Here is a 12,640-nt window from a genome sequence, read left to right on the forward strand (position 1 = left end):
TATTACCAATATATGGTAAACAATGAAGTCAAATCAAAAGTTCCAAAAAGTACTTCAAAGGTAATGTATATACAAGAAAGTTGGAAAGTAAAAAAAAAACCCAATCCAAAAAGTAAAACAAAATCAACCAATTAGTTCATTGTTTCAATCTTTCAAAAGATTCACTACTTATCTTGCATTAAAAACACCACTCCCAAAGTCTCTCTCTTTTTTTAACATCTGTTTTTTATCAGTCTAGCTAACACTGTCAAGGTCAGCCTTATTTTTTTCTTCAATTTAAAGTCTTTTCTCTTATGCCACCAGATGGCGCTGTAGTTTTAGTTTCAGTTAGCAAAAATGGAAAAAGTTAGTTTTCAAAATACTCCCTTCATTTAATTTATTTAAATTCATTTGTCCATACAAAAAAATAATAATCAGTTTCTCTATCTTCTCTTGTTTTCAAATTAAATCCTTTCTTTCAGTTCATTCTGTAATTCATTATTTTCTTTAGTTTTACTTGCTTTCCTCGCCCCTCTAATATTGTCTTAGACCTGCTCTCTCTCCCCTCCTTGCTCTGTATCACTTTTTTACTTTCTATTTATTCCAAGCATGTATGAAAAGAAATTTTAGTATAAAGATCCAATTTGTCACCCAGATGATGCACTTTGTCTTTAGCTCCTCGCTCCAGTTGCGGCTGCCCCAGCTTCTTAGTGGTCCCGTATGGCCACTTTCTCAGTCACTCGGCGTGAGAGGCTATATCCGACTAACCAGGGATTTTGCAGAATCCCTGTGTTAGTCCCACTGTGCCTCTCTTGTTCACTGACCCTATGAGTTGGCTTAGGTTAATAAAGACCCCCAAACAGCTGAGATATCAGTGGTTCCTCCAGGAATGGAGGAACTCATTGTCTCACAACGTCGCTGGCCACACACCCTCTCCCAGCAGACTCCCCTGAGTTGGTGAGAATTGAATTGCTGCAGTTGGCAGAATTAGCCTGCAATATGGCTCAGGCGCTAGGATGTTGAGCTTATCAATCGAAAGGTTGGCAGCTCAGCGGTTCGAATCCCTAGTGCTGCCGTGTAATGGGGTGAGCTCCCGTTACTTGTCCCAGCTTCTGCCAACCTAGCAGTTTCAAAAGCATGTAAAAATGCAAGTAGAAAAAATAGGGACCAACTTTGGTGGGAAGGTAACAGCGTTCCGTGCGCCTTTGGTGTTGAGTCATGCCGGCCACATGACCACGGAGAAGTCTTCGGACAGCGCTGGCTCTTCGGCTTTGAAACGGAGATGAGCACTGCCCCCTAGAGTCGGCAACGACTAGCACGTATGTGCGAGTGGAACCTTTACCTTTATGCATTCTAACCACTGTGCCACCATGGTTCTATGATGTGGCCAATTTGGTTCAATGATGTGTATGTTTGTTTCAGCATATATTCAAATTCACAGCAAATGGAATCTTCCCCACACCAAAGAGTCCCAGTTTAATTACATTGGTCTTTAATTACTGATCCATAACATTGCTGTTTGATATATTAGTTAATGTGGGGTTGTCATTGTATGGATGAATACAATAAGTGAATAAGAATGTAACATCAGTAAACTGTGCTTCAAATCAATAACTTGATTATATCAAATGAACTCATGTGAAATGCTTAAGTGTGTTATTTAAATGACCCCATTATTCCAGTTATCCTCCTCTTACCTTTTGGATGTGTAACAAAAGAATAGAAATAGGTAATCCTACATTGTGCTTTGTTTGAATAAAGCAAAAAAGTTTCTCCTGCTACTCTGCATAACATGACTGCATAATTCTGCATAACATGACTTACCTATCTCCCCACCCCCAAACTAAGGAAGAAGACAGCCTGCCTTAGCACATGCATGGAAGTTAGTCAAGGGCCCTGGTACATTCTAGGTTGATAGGTAAACAGAGGCAGACATTTCATTACTCAGATTTGGTAACATTATCAAGTACTGGTAAGGAATGGGGTTTGTTGTCAATTTATATTCTAATATAAATATCTGCCAATATTGGAGGCTCTTTGGTTTGGCTGTTTACTATTAGCTGTTCCTTCATTGGGATAATTTTTACTTTTTGATTTTTGGTCTGATGTTAATTTTGGTGTTTAAGCTATGCCCACCTGAATGTTGATGAGATGTTTTGGTATTTTTGTTCCTGTCAAGCCCAAGGCAAATCAGAAAATCCAGGCAGTTCAAATGAATATAAAGATTTATTGCAAGCTGTCTACAAGAATCTGAACTATTAACGTCCAAAACAAATTGGCAGTATATAAAGGAATTCAAGGTGGACTGGACTTAGATCTCTTGTGGGCATGAAGAGATTCATGATTAATGATGCAATTGACCTCTCCCTCGGGCTCAGCCTGGTCATCTCTTACATCACCATCCCTCCACCTTGCCCCCGCCTCTTCCACAGGTTTTTCTATGCTGCTTTCCCCTTCCTGTATTGTGTCTTCAAAGTCTGACTTCTCATGGGAACTTGGCAAAGGTGGGAGCGAAGCAGTCTCAAAGGAATCTTCCTCCCACTTGTATTCAGGAATGTGTGAGTCAGGTGTTGGTTGTTGTAACACACAAACATAGTTAGAGGTTCCATCCCCTCCCCTTCCTGGGAATTGAAGGCTAGATGTAGAAGTGCCATCGTAGGCAAGTCTCCCTAAACCCCCCCTAGAGGAATGCAGAGGGGTTGGTTAATGTCTTCCTTAATAGATTCTTTAGGCGAAGCCAGGTGCTTGGTCAGCCTTGGCTTATTAGGGAAGTACTGGTGAAATTGATAAATTAAATCAGGGGGATGAACATACCATGCATTTTTTTATTTATTTTGAATTTATATCCTGCCCTTCTCCAAAGACTCAGGGCGGCTTACGATGTGTTAAGCAATAGTCTTCATCCATTTGTATATTATATACAAAGTCAACTTAATTGCCCCCAACAATCTGGGTCCTCATTTTACCTACCTTATAAAGGATGGAAGGCTGAGTCAACTTTGGGCCTGGTGGGACTTGAACTTGCAGTAATTCAAGCAGCTGTGTTAATAACAGACAGACTTAGTCCGTTGAGCAATCTGCAGTAGGGTAGCCCTTCCTCATGTACTGCATGGATTTGCCTCTTTTCCCACAGGGTAGGATTTCTTCCACTTCATATTCCAGTTCTCCCCTACTATGACTGATGGTGGAGAGAGGCATTCCAATCATATTGTGCTTGGAGGGAGAATCTGTGGGGTGTAATGCTTGGTAAAATACTAGATACACTTTCATTGAAGGGGATAATTGGAGGTAGAAAGCTACAGGCTTGATTTGTCAGAGAACTTTGAATGGTCCCACAAATTTAGCATCTAGCTTCTTGAAAGATCCTAAATTAGCTAAGAACTTGGTAGAGAGCCCAACTTTGTCTCCTAGTGCTATGGATGGGCCCTCCTACCAATAGGCATCTGCTACCTGTTTTGATTGGTCAAGATACTGCTACCTGAGCCTGTTTTGATTGGTCAAGATACTGTTTCAAATTGCTGGGCAGCATATTGCTTTTGTAAGAAGTCAACTGCCCCTGGAACAGTTGAGTCCATTGTGAGGTAGTCTGGCAACACTAGGGTATGTGCCATGCATGGCTTGAAATGATATTGAAGTTGGTGTGTGCAGTGAAATGTTGCAAGAAAGTTCTGTGAGTTGCAATAATGATGGCCAGTTGTCTTGGCTACAGAGGCAATAGCACCCAAGTACTATTGGAGGAACTGGTTCATCTTTTCAGCTTCCTCATTTGTGGCAAGGTAGTGAGGAGAGGAGAGATAGCATTAATGGATTAAATACTCTCATGAAAAGAAGACTCTTTACAAAACTGCAAAAAATGGACTTAGACATAATTTGCTTACAAGCAGTACATATCAAAAGACAATATAATAAACTCTTAGAGTATCCCAAAATTGGGAAACTATATTCCTTGTTGGCACAACAAAAGAAAAGGGGGGGGGGGTCTTATACATCAAAGAAACAATAAAAGCCAAATCTATATATGCAGATGAAGAAGGGAGAATATTAATGGTGGAAGTAACAATAAACCACAAACAGGCACTCTTGACAGTAATATATGCACCAAACAACAAGCAAGAAGATTTTTATGGAAAACTCCAGGAGAAAATTGCAGAACTGGACTATGAAAATATTTGTCTAATAGAAGACTTTAATGCAATCGCAGACATAAAACTAGATTACAGAAGCAGTAAAATAAATAAGGCAAGGAAAACCCTATCAAAGTCCTTCTTTAAACTGGTGGAGGAAATGAACATTCAAGATTTATGGAGAGAAAGAAATCCAGAGAAAAACCAATATACATACTACTCAAATAGCCACCAATCCTGGTCAAGGACAAACATGGCATGGATGACACCAGAACGAAGTACTAATGTACAGGAAATAGAAATAGAACGAAATATACGGACAGACCACAACTCAGTCAACATTAAATGGAAAGTATATAAGAAAAAAGTGAGATGGATGTTGAATCAATCCATATTAAAAGACAAGAAATTCATACAAAAAATAGAAAAAGAAATGACATTCTTCTTCAAAGAAAATAAAAAGGAAGAGACCTCATTACAAAAGGTTACATAAGGAAGGCATACTTCTGAGGGCTAGCTATTTCTTATATAGGAAGGAAAAATAAAGAAAAGAAGCAACATCAAAAAACACTGGAGGGAGAGATTAGAACCGGAATTGCAGAAAAAACCACAAGAAAGAAGATCAAAAATAAAATGGAAATAATAAAATAAAATAAACTGAACCTACTCAATAAAGAAGAACTAGCATGTAAAATTAAGAAAATAAAACAAAACTTTTTCAAAAATGCTAATAAACCAGGAAGATGGTTGGCATATGAACTCAAAAAATGAAAAAGAAAAAAAAACCAGATACAAAGTTTGATAGACAAGAAAGGGATACTACATCATCAAAATGACAGCAAAAATAATAATAATCCAGAACTTCTACTGGTATGAAAATCTGTATGACCAAGAGGAACTATCAGAGGATAAAATAAAACGATACCTAGAAGAGGCCAGGTTGCCTAAAGTTCCTGAAGAAATAAGATGTACACTAAAAGGATAACAATGTTTGAATAACAGAGGCAATTAAGAGACAGAAGAAGAAGAAAACTCCAGGACCAGATGGCCTACTGGCAGAATTCTATAAACAACTACAAGATTCCCTGGGACTATTACTCCTGGAAGTTTACAATTTATTTATTTATTTATTTGTCACAACAGTATATGTAAGCATAAGCCGCTGGTGCTCTTATGCACTCCCCTTACAGACCTTTTAGGAATGGGGTGAGGTCAGTAGTAGATAGTCTTTGGTTAAAGCTTTGGGATTTTGGGAAGAGACCACAGTCAGGTAATGCATTCCAGGCATTAACAACTCTGTTACTGAAGTCATATTTTCTGCAATCAAGCTTGGAGCGGTTCACATTAAGCTTAAATCTATTGGGTGCTCGTGTATTGTTGCGATTGAAGCTGAAGTAGTCTTCAACAGGAAGGACATTGTAACAGATGATTCTATGAGTTAAATTCATGTCATATCGAAGGCGGCAGAGTTCTAAATTTTCTAAAACCAGGATTTCCAGTCTGGTGGCATAAGGTATTTTGTTGTAAACAGAATGAAGTCTTACTAAAAGCTAAAATACCAAAATCCTAGATGGAAGCAAATATCTCCCTCATACAAAAGAAGATGCAGATTTATCACAGATTAAAAGCTATAGTGACCAGATTTTAACATTGGTAAAGTGGGACACCATTGAGGGGGGTGGGGGGGCTTATTTTGGGGTGTGGCTTGGTGGTCATGTGACTGGGTGGGCATGGCTAGCTGCTCATGTAACTGGATGGGCATGCAATTTTGCCTTTAACCTAATTTTAATACTTGTTCACCTGTGGCAAGTTCAGCCCTTTTAACTGCACCTGGCTAAAATTACCTCAGCTTGATTCCTCAGAGTCAAATCAGCTGCTGAAGAAATTTTAATTAACTTTCCCCTCCTTACTTGCAGTACTTTTCTTAGTCTGCAAGCCAGGACATGGCTATTTTTACCTCAGACTTTACTCCAAAGCTCATTTTTTAACTCTTATTCACCTATGGTGGTTCGGACACGGCTGAGATTACCTAAGCCCCGTCTTTTACTTCTTAAGAACTTGAGCCTTGGCTAAAATTACCTCAGTCTTCAAAAACTGACTATCTGAAGAAAGTAAACTCAACTCCTGGACCTGAAGTAAATTTTAGTGAACTTTTTGCTTTTAGTTGACTTGAATTTTGCTTCTTTTGAAGGAGCCTTGACTAAAAATTACCTAAATTTGACTTTATTCCTGAGAGCGAGGTCAACTCCTGAGGCAATTTTACCTTTAAAACTCATTTTAGCACTTATTCACTGTGGCGGTTTGGTCCTTTTTTTAACAGGACATGGCTATTACCTCAGGTTCTACCAGTATTTTAAGAACTTGAGCCTTGACTAGAATTGCTTCAAGACTCCGTGGTTCGCGGTATCCCCTGAGGGGAAACCCCATTGGCAAAGACTGAAATAATTATCTTTAGTGACCTGAGGTATTGGAGTCCTTTAAAGAACATTACTGTTGAGATATTACCTCAGTTTTTACTCCCAAGAACACACGCCGTGGTTAAAATTACCACAGGAGCTATCCTTACTCACCGAAAAACAAGACTATTAATTAACTATCTAAAGAACTCACGCTCTCCCACCACCACCACCACCTACAACGTATAAAAAGTCTCAGGTAGAATTACCTCAAAGGTCTTGGGCTGCGGGGGCGCCGGTGAGAGATTTTTTGTGGGGCTCCCCGGCGCCCCGCAGCATCGTCCCTTTCGAGGGACGAGAGGCGCGGCTAAGCCTGCCGCTTCGGCAACGCGCTCGCTAATTTTACACACAGCTGAGGAGCCCGCCGACGTTTTAAACGCTCCTCCCCCGCCCCTCGGAGTGAGGAGAGGCCTCTCGGCCAATCGCGGGCCAGGTGGGTGCGGAGAAAAGCGGCTCCGAACACGAGGAGCAAGCGCGCGGGCAGGGTGGCTGTTTCTTTCAGTGCTTCCCCCCCCCCCGCCGCCTCCGCCTTATCTTGCGTAAGGGCCAGCCCGGCTGGCTCCCGCAGCGGTTGCCATGGAGACGGCGGGAAGCAACGCGCGGCGCGCGAGGCAGCTCGTCACGGCCAGGTGGGCCGCGGTCGCACAGGTGAGGCAGATTTGGGAGGCGGCGGTTGCGACGCTGTGTGTGTGTGAATGCGTAATGCCGGAGAGCTCGCCGACCAATGAGCCCCCGGGCATTCCTCGGGTTCGGCCAGGGGGCAGCTCGGTGCCGAGTGGCGGAGCGGCAGACCAATCCGCGCTGCCCGTTCTGCACACTTCCCCCCACGAGCGCTATTCGGCCCGCCCCGCCCTCACCTGTTTCTCGACGCCGGTCTCGTCGGGACTGCTGTCACTGCCGCCACGCGTGTCCGACATGGCGAGGCAGGGGAGCCGAGCCAGGCGGCCCGAGGAAGGCGAGGGTGGAAGCGCTGGGGTCAGGCACGGCCAGCACCCTCTTTCCCGCTCGCGGCCTCCTCCGCCCCCTTGCTTCATTATTCCCCGCCCACGGGGAAGAGCTGCAAGCCTCGCAACGAAGCACCGGGCAAGCACCGGGAGGCGGCCAATAGCTCGGCCGGCCAATCGGGCGCTCGGTTTCCAACGCAGTGATTGACAGGCTGTGAAAGGCAGGAAAAAGATTCGAATTAGACGGGCATCGCCTTCAGCCGATAGGAATTGCAGTAGGCAGGGCGAAGAGGCTCATTGAGCCAGAGTCAATCAAGAAATCACCCATTGATGCTGGCGCGGTGCCCTTGAATATGGACAGAGTGCTCCACCCACTTTCTCCAAAATTATAGTGCCGCCGAAAATCGGGACTTTTTAAGAACGACGCGGGACAATTTCTTCAAAAGTGGGACTATCCCGCCAAAAGCGGGACGTCTGGTCACTTTATTAAAAACTATAGACCCATTTCACTTTTAAATGTGGATTATAAAATTTATACATCAATAATAGCTGAAAGATTGAAGAGATTCCTGAATTTTTTTTTTTTTTTTTTTTTTACATTTATATCCCGCCCTTCTCCGAAGACTCAGGGCGGCTTACAGTGTATAAGGCAATAGTCTCATTCTATTTGTATATTTACAAAGTCAATATTGCCCCCCCAACAATCTGGGTCCTCATTTTACCTACCTTATAAAGGATGGAAGGCTGAGTCAACCTTGCGCCGGGCTTGAACCTGCAGTAATTGCAGGCTACTGTGTTCTAATAACAGGCTCCTTACAGCCTGAGCTATTCCGGCCCTTTCGAATGAATTTATATATCCAGACCAGAATGGTTTCCTGCCGAATAGACAAATTAAAAACAACATGAGAATAATTTTGAACACACTGGAATACTATGAAGCACATCTGGAAAACCAAATGGCACTGATGTTTCTAGACGCACAGAAATTTGATAACATGAACTGGTGATTCATGATACTGCAACTAAAATATATGGAATTTGGGGAAAAAATTATCAATATGATCAAGGCAATATACATCAAACAGACAGTAAAGGTGTTTGTGAATGGGGATGTAACAGAGAATATTAATATTTTAAAAAAGGCACAAGGCAAGGATGCCCATTATCCCCCTTATTATTTATTTTGACTCTAGAAGTATTAAATAGAAACATCTGCCAAGATATAGAAATGGAGATTAAAAAAAAGAAAAATACAAACTACAAGCTTTTGCAGATGATTTGGTTTTCATAATAGAGTAATGACAAGAAACTGGACCCAAACTAATAAAGAAAGTAGAAGACTATGGTGACGTAGCAAGATTGAAAATGAATAAAGAGAAAACTGAAATCATAGCTAAGAATCTTACAAAGGAGCAGAAAAAAGACTTAATGGAAAAGATAGACATTCAGATAGTAAAAAAAGTAAAATGTTTGGGAATACATCTATCAGCAAGATGTGTAACCGTAAAAGAAGACAATTACTTAACATTAACACAGCAAATTAAATTGGATTTGAAAAAGTGGAAAAATATGCAATTATCACTTAGAAAGAATAGCTACCATCAAAATGAATTTCCTACTAAGACTGTTGTACCTGTTTCAAACAATCCCAATAAAGCTAGAAAGGAAATGTTTCGAGGAATTAAATAGAATGGTAACCAAATTTATATGGCAAGGCAGAAAGCAAGAATTAGGTTGAAATTAATGCAAGACTCTACCAATAGAGCTTTGGGTTGCCAAATTGGGAACTATACTATCAAGCCACTGCCCTAACCTGGCTAAAAGAATGGATAACTCTGAGACATAGACCATTACTGTATTAGAGGGACATGATTTACAACTGGGGCAGGGATGAAATTTGTTACATTTCTGTGGGCGTGGCTTGATGGTGGGAGTAATATGATTGGGTGGGCATGGGCAATGTTTTTTTTACTTTACTTTTAAAAGCATTTTTTCTACAACTTCTTTGGCCAAAGAGGTTGTAAAAAAATTCTTTGTAAAAGCCTGTGATGATCAGGCAACTCAACTGGGATCCCCAGAGGGAAAAAAAGCTTTTATTTTATTTATTTATTTATAATTACATTTGTATACCGCCCTTCTCCCGAAGGACTCAGGGCGGTTCACAGCCAGTTAAAAATACAATAAATACAAATTAAAAACAGAATAAAATTTATATAAATAGTGGCCAAAGTACTAAAACTAACAATAATAAAAACTAAAACCCCATTTAAAATTACTTATTCAGGCTATCCCAGCTCGATGGAATAAAAAAGTCTTCAGCTCACGGCGGAAGGTCTGAAGGTCGGGGAGTTGGCGAAGCCCCGGAGGCAGCTCATTCCAGAGGGCAGGAGCCCCCACAGAGAAGGCCCTCCCCCTGGGGGTCGCCAGTCAACATTGTTTAACTGACGGCACCCCAGGAGGCCCTCCCTGTGGGAGCGCACAGGTCGGTGGGAGGCTGTTTGTGGCAGTAGGCGGTCCCGTAAATAGCCTGGTCCTAAGCCATGGAGCGCTTTAAAGGTGGTAACCAACACCTTGAATTGCACCCGAAAGACTACCGGGAGCCAGTGCAATCCACGCAGGAGAGGTGTTATATGGGAGCCACGAGGTGCTCCCTCTATCACCCGCGCGGCCGCATTCTGGACCAGTTGGAGCTTCCGGGTGCTCTTCAAGGGGAGCCCTATGTAGAGAACATTGCAGTAGTCCAGGCGGGATGTAAGGAGGGCATGAGTGACTGTGCACAGGGAAACCCAGTCTAGAAAGGGGCGCAACTGGCGAATCAGGCGAACCTGATAAAAGGCCCCCCTGGCGACGGACGTCAAATGGTCTTCTAGAGACACCCGTGCATCCAGGAGGACGCCTAAGTTTTAAAGAGTTCTGACGATCCCAGCTGAGTTGCCTGATCACCCTACTTTCAATATGGGTAAAAATCAAGGAAAAACACTATTTGAAAATACCAGTCTGGCTCTCCACAATGGAGGCACTAACATATCCAAATGTGATAACTATGGGGAAAATTGTAAGATATAAAGATACTTTAAATGAGAAGGGGGAACTGAAAAACAAACAGGAATTGAATAGCCAAGGAATAAATTTAGCATGGTGACTACATGTACAGAAACACTCTAGATACTATAAAGATGTTAAAACATATGTTTTTTATAAAGAACCAACAGAATTGGATCAAATTTTAATAGGACCGAAGGAGAAACTGATTTAAAAAATCTATAATTATTTATTGTCTTCCATTTTCCTGTGTGAGCATGCGCACCGGCTAGCTGATCATCGCGTGCGCATGCATGCCATAAACCCAGAAGACTAGCTGGCTGGCACGCATACATGCACCAGAAACTGGAAAATCATGCATGCCCCCTGGGTAGCTCTTCTTCCAGGTTACAGCCCAGACAAGTGTGCACTCCCTTTTTGGCACTCAGTGCCGAACAGGTTCGCCACCACTGACAGAGGAGAACAAGCCCATCAGGACTAGATTTAGTAGTCCATCTGCATTTAAAAGACAAAGGGCACTGTTTTGAAGACAGCAAAGTCCACATTTTGGACAGAGAGAACCGCTGATTTGAAAGAGGGGTCAAAGAGGCCATCTATGTCAAAATTGAACAGCCCTCTCTCAACAGAGGAGGAGGGATATGGCATTATCTATCTCCAGTCTACAACACAGCCCTTTCAACAGTTCCAAGAAGGCTCCACACCCATTTCCACCACTCAGGTGACCCTGATGACACAGATAGCTCTCCAGGTAGTCTTAACGACTCACTAAAAGAATGCAAATGACCAGCTGTCTGCAACAAGTATAAATCCTTCCATTCCCCACCATCCAGTCAGAGTTGAAGAAGCTTCTTGGATGAGAAGTGAAGTGTCTTCAAAGAGAAAAACCAGAAAGTCCAGTTGCCTCTTGAAAAAAAACAACACCTTTGGGACATTGTTTTGTTTGGTAAAGAGCTTTCAAGTCTTTGACTTCAAAATGCTGCTCTCCTTTGATCATGATGGGATCAGGAGGCAATTGAGGCAGCGGTGGGTTTCACATTTTGTTGCCACCGGTTCGCCCTGCGTGCACACTCACTTCGTGCACACTCGCACCTTCTGCGCATGCGCCCGGCCTCAAAACCATGCCTAAATAGATTGGCATAGAGCAGGTGGGCAGGCCCATCCATGATCTCCACTACCAGTTTGCCTGAACTGGCTTAATACCAATGCTGTGTTGGGGCTCTGGGCATAAGGAAGACATGATTTCTGATTTTAGGAGGCTGCAGTGAAACACCAGGTGCATATGTCTAAGGGACTTTGGTAATTTAAATTCAACAGTCACTGGGTTAGTAAGTGCTTAGTACATAAATAGACCTTGTCTCTAAATTTAAAGTATTTTGGTTTCGCACGCCTTTTGTCAACTTGTTTTTTATACACTTCCCTTGCCTCCTCCAAACTTTCCCATACTACCAGCAAGGTATTTGGTAGTTGGGTGACCTATTCCTTTAAAAAGGTGGTTGATGGGTAGCCTAGGGAAATTCAGGAATAGATATAAAGTCCTGCCCTGTGGCCACTTTAAAAAGGATGAAACCGGTGCTACTGTGCACTGAATTGTTGTAAACAACCTCAGCAAAAGGAAGGAGGGTTGCCCAATTGTCGTGTTGGTAATTAATGTAACACCTGAGATACTGCTTCAGGCCCCATTTGCATGTTCAACATTCATTTCCAGATGATTCAAGGAGCTGAATCTTTGGGTTGTCCCCAAAAGTTTTAAAAACTGTTGTCAGAATTGCGAGGTGAATCAGCTCTGTGATCTGAGATTACTCTTTCTGGCATGCCATGCTGCACAGTTTAGCCAAAGCGCAAGTGGAGGGGATTTTTTGGCTTTGCAAAATGAGCACTTGTTTGGAAAATAAACCAGTTATCACCCAAATCACTGTGTTTCCCAAGCTTTCAGGCAGTTTCACTTTAAAATCCATTGAAACCTCTTTCCATGGGGCTTTAGACTTTGCTACTGGCTGGAGGAGTATGCCTTGTTTCCTCTTGGCAGAGGCACAAACAAGGCATACATACCTCTCTATATCCTTCTTTATGTGACCGACACCAAAACTGGCGCTTA

General features: G+C 42.4%; 1 protein-coding gene and 1 long non-coding RNA gene across 2 annotated transcripts in view; one reads left to right on the plus strand and one right to left on the minus strand.

The window, feature by feature from the left end:
• The window catches only part of LOC131199512 (uncharacterized), a 255,514-nt gene extending 247,926 nt beyond the window's left edge, over nt 1–7,588 (minus strand). The window contains exon 1 of the long non-coding RNA XR_009155355.1: nt 7,417–7,588. This is a non-coding gene — a long non-coding RNA (uncharacterized LOC131199512). The remainder of the gene's footprint in view (nt 1–7,416) is intronic.
• Nucleotides 1–12,640, plus strand: part of TRPM8 (transient receptor potential cation channel subfamily M member 8) — a 657,600-nt gene that overhangs the window by 389,976 nt on the left and 254,984 nt on the right. The window lies entirely within an intron of this gene.

The sequence above is a fragment of the Ahaetulla prasina genome, chromosome 1 (genome assembly GCF_028640845.1).
Source record: "Ahaetulla prasina isolate Xishuangbanna chromosome 1, ASM2864084v1, whole genome shotgun sequence".
NCBI lineage: Eukaryota > Metazoa > Chordata > Lepidosauria > Squamata > Colubridae > Ahaetulla > Ahaetulla prasina.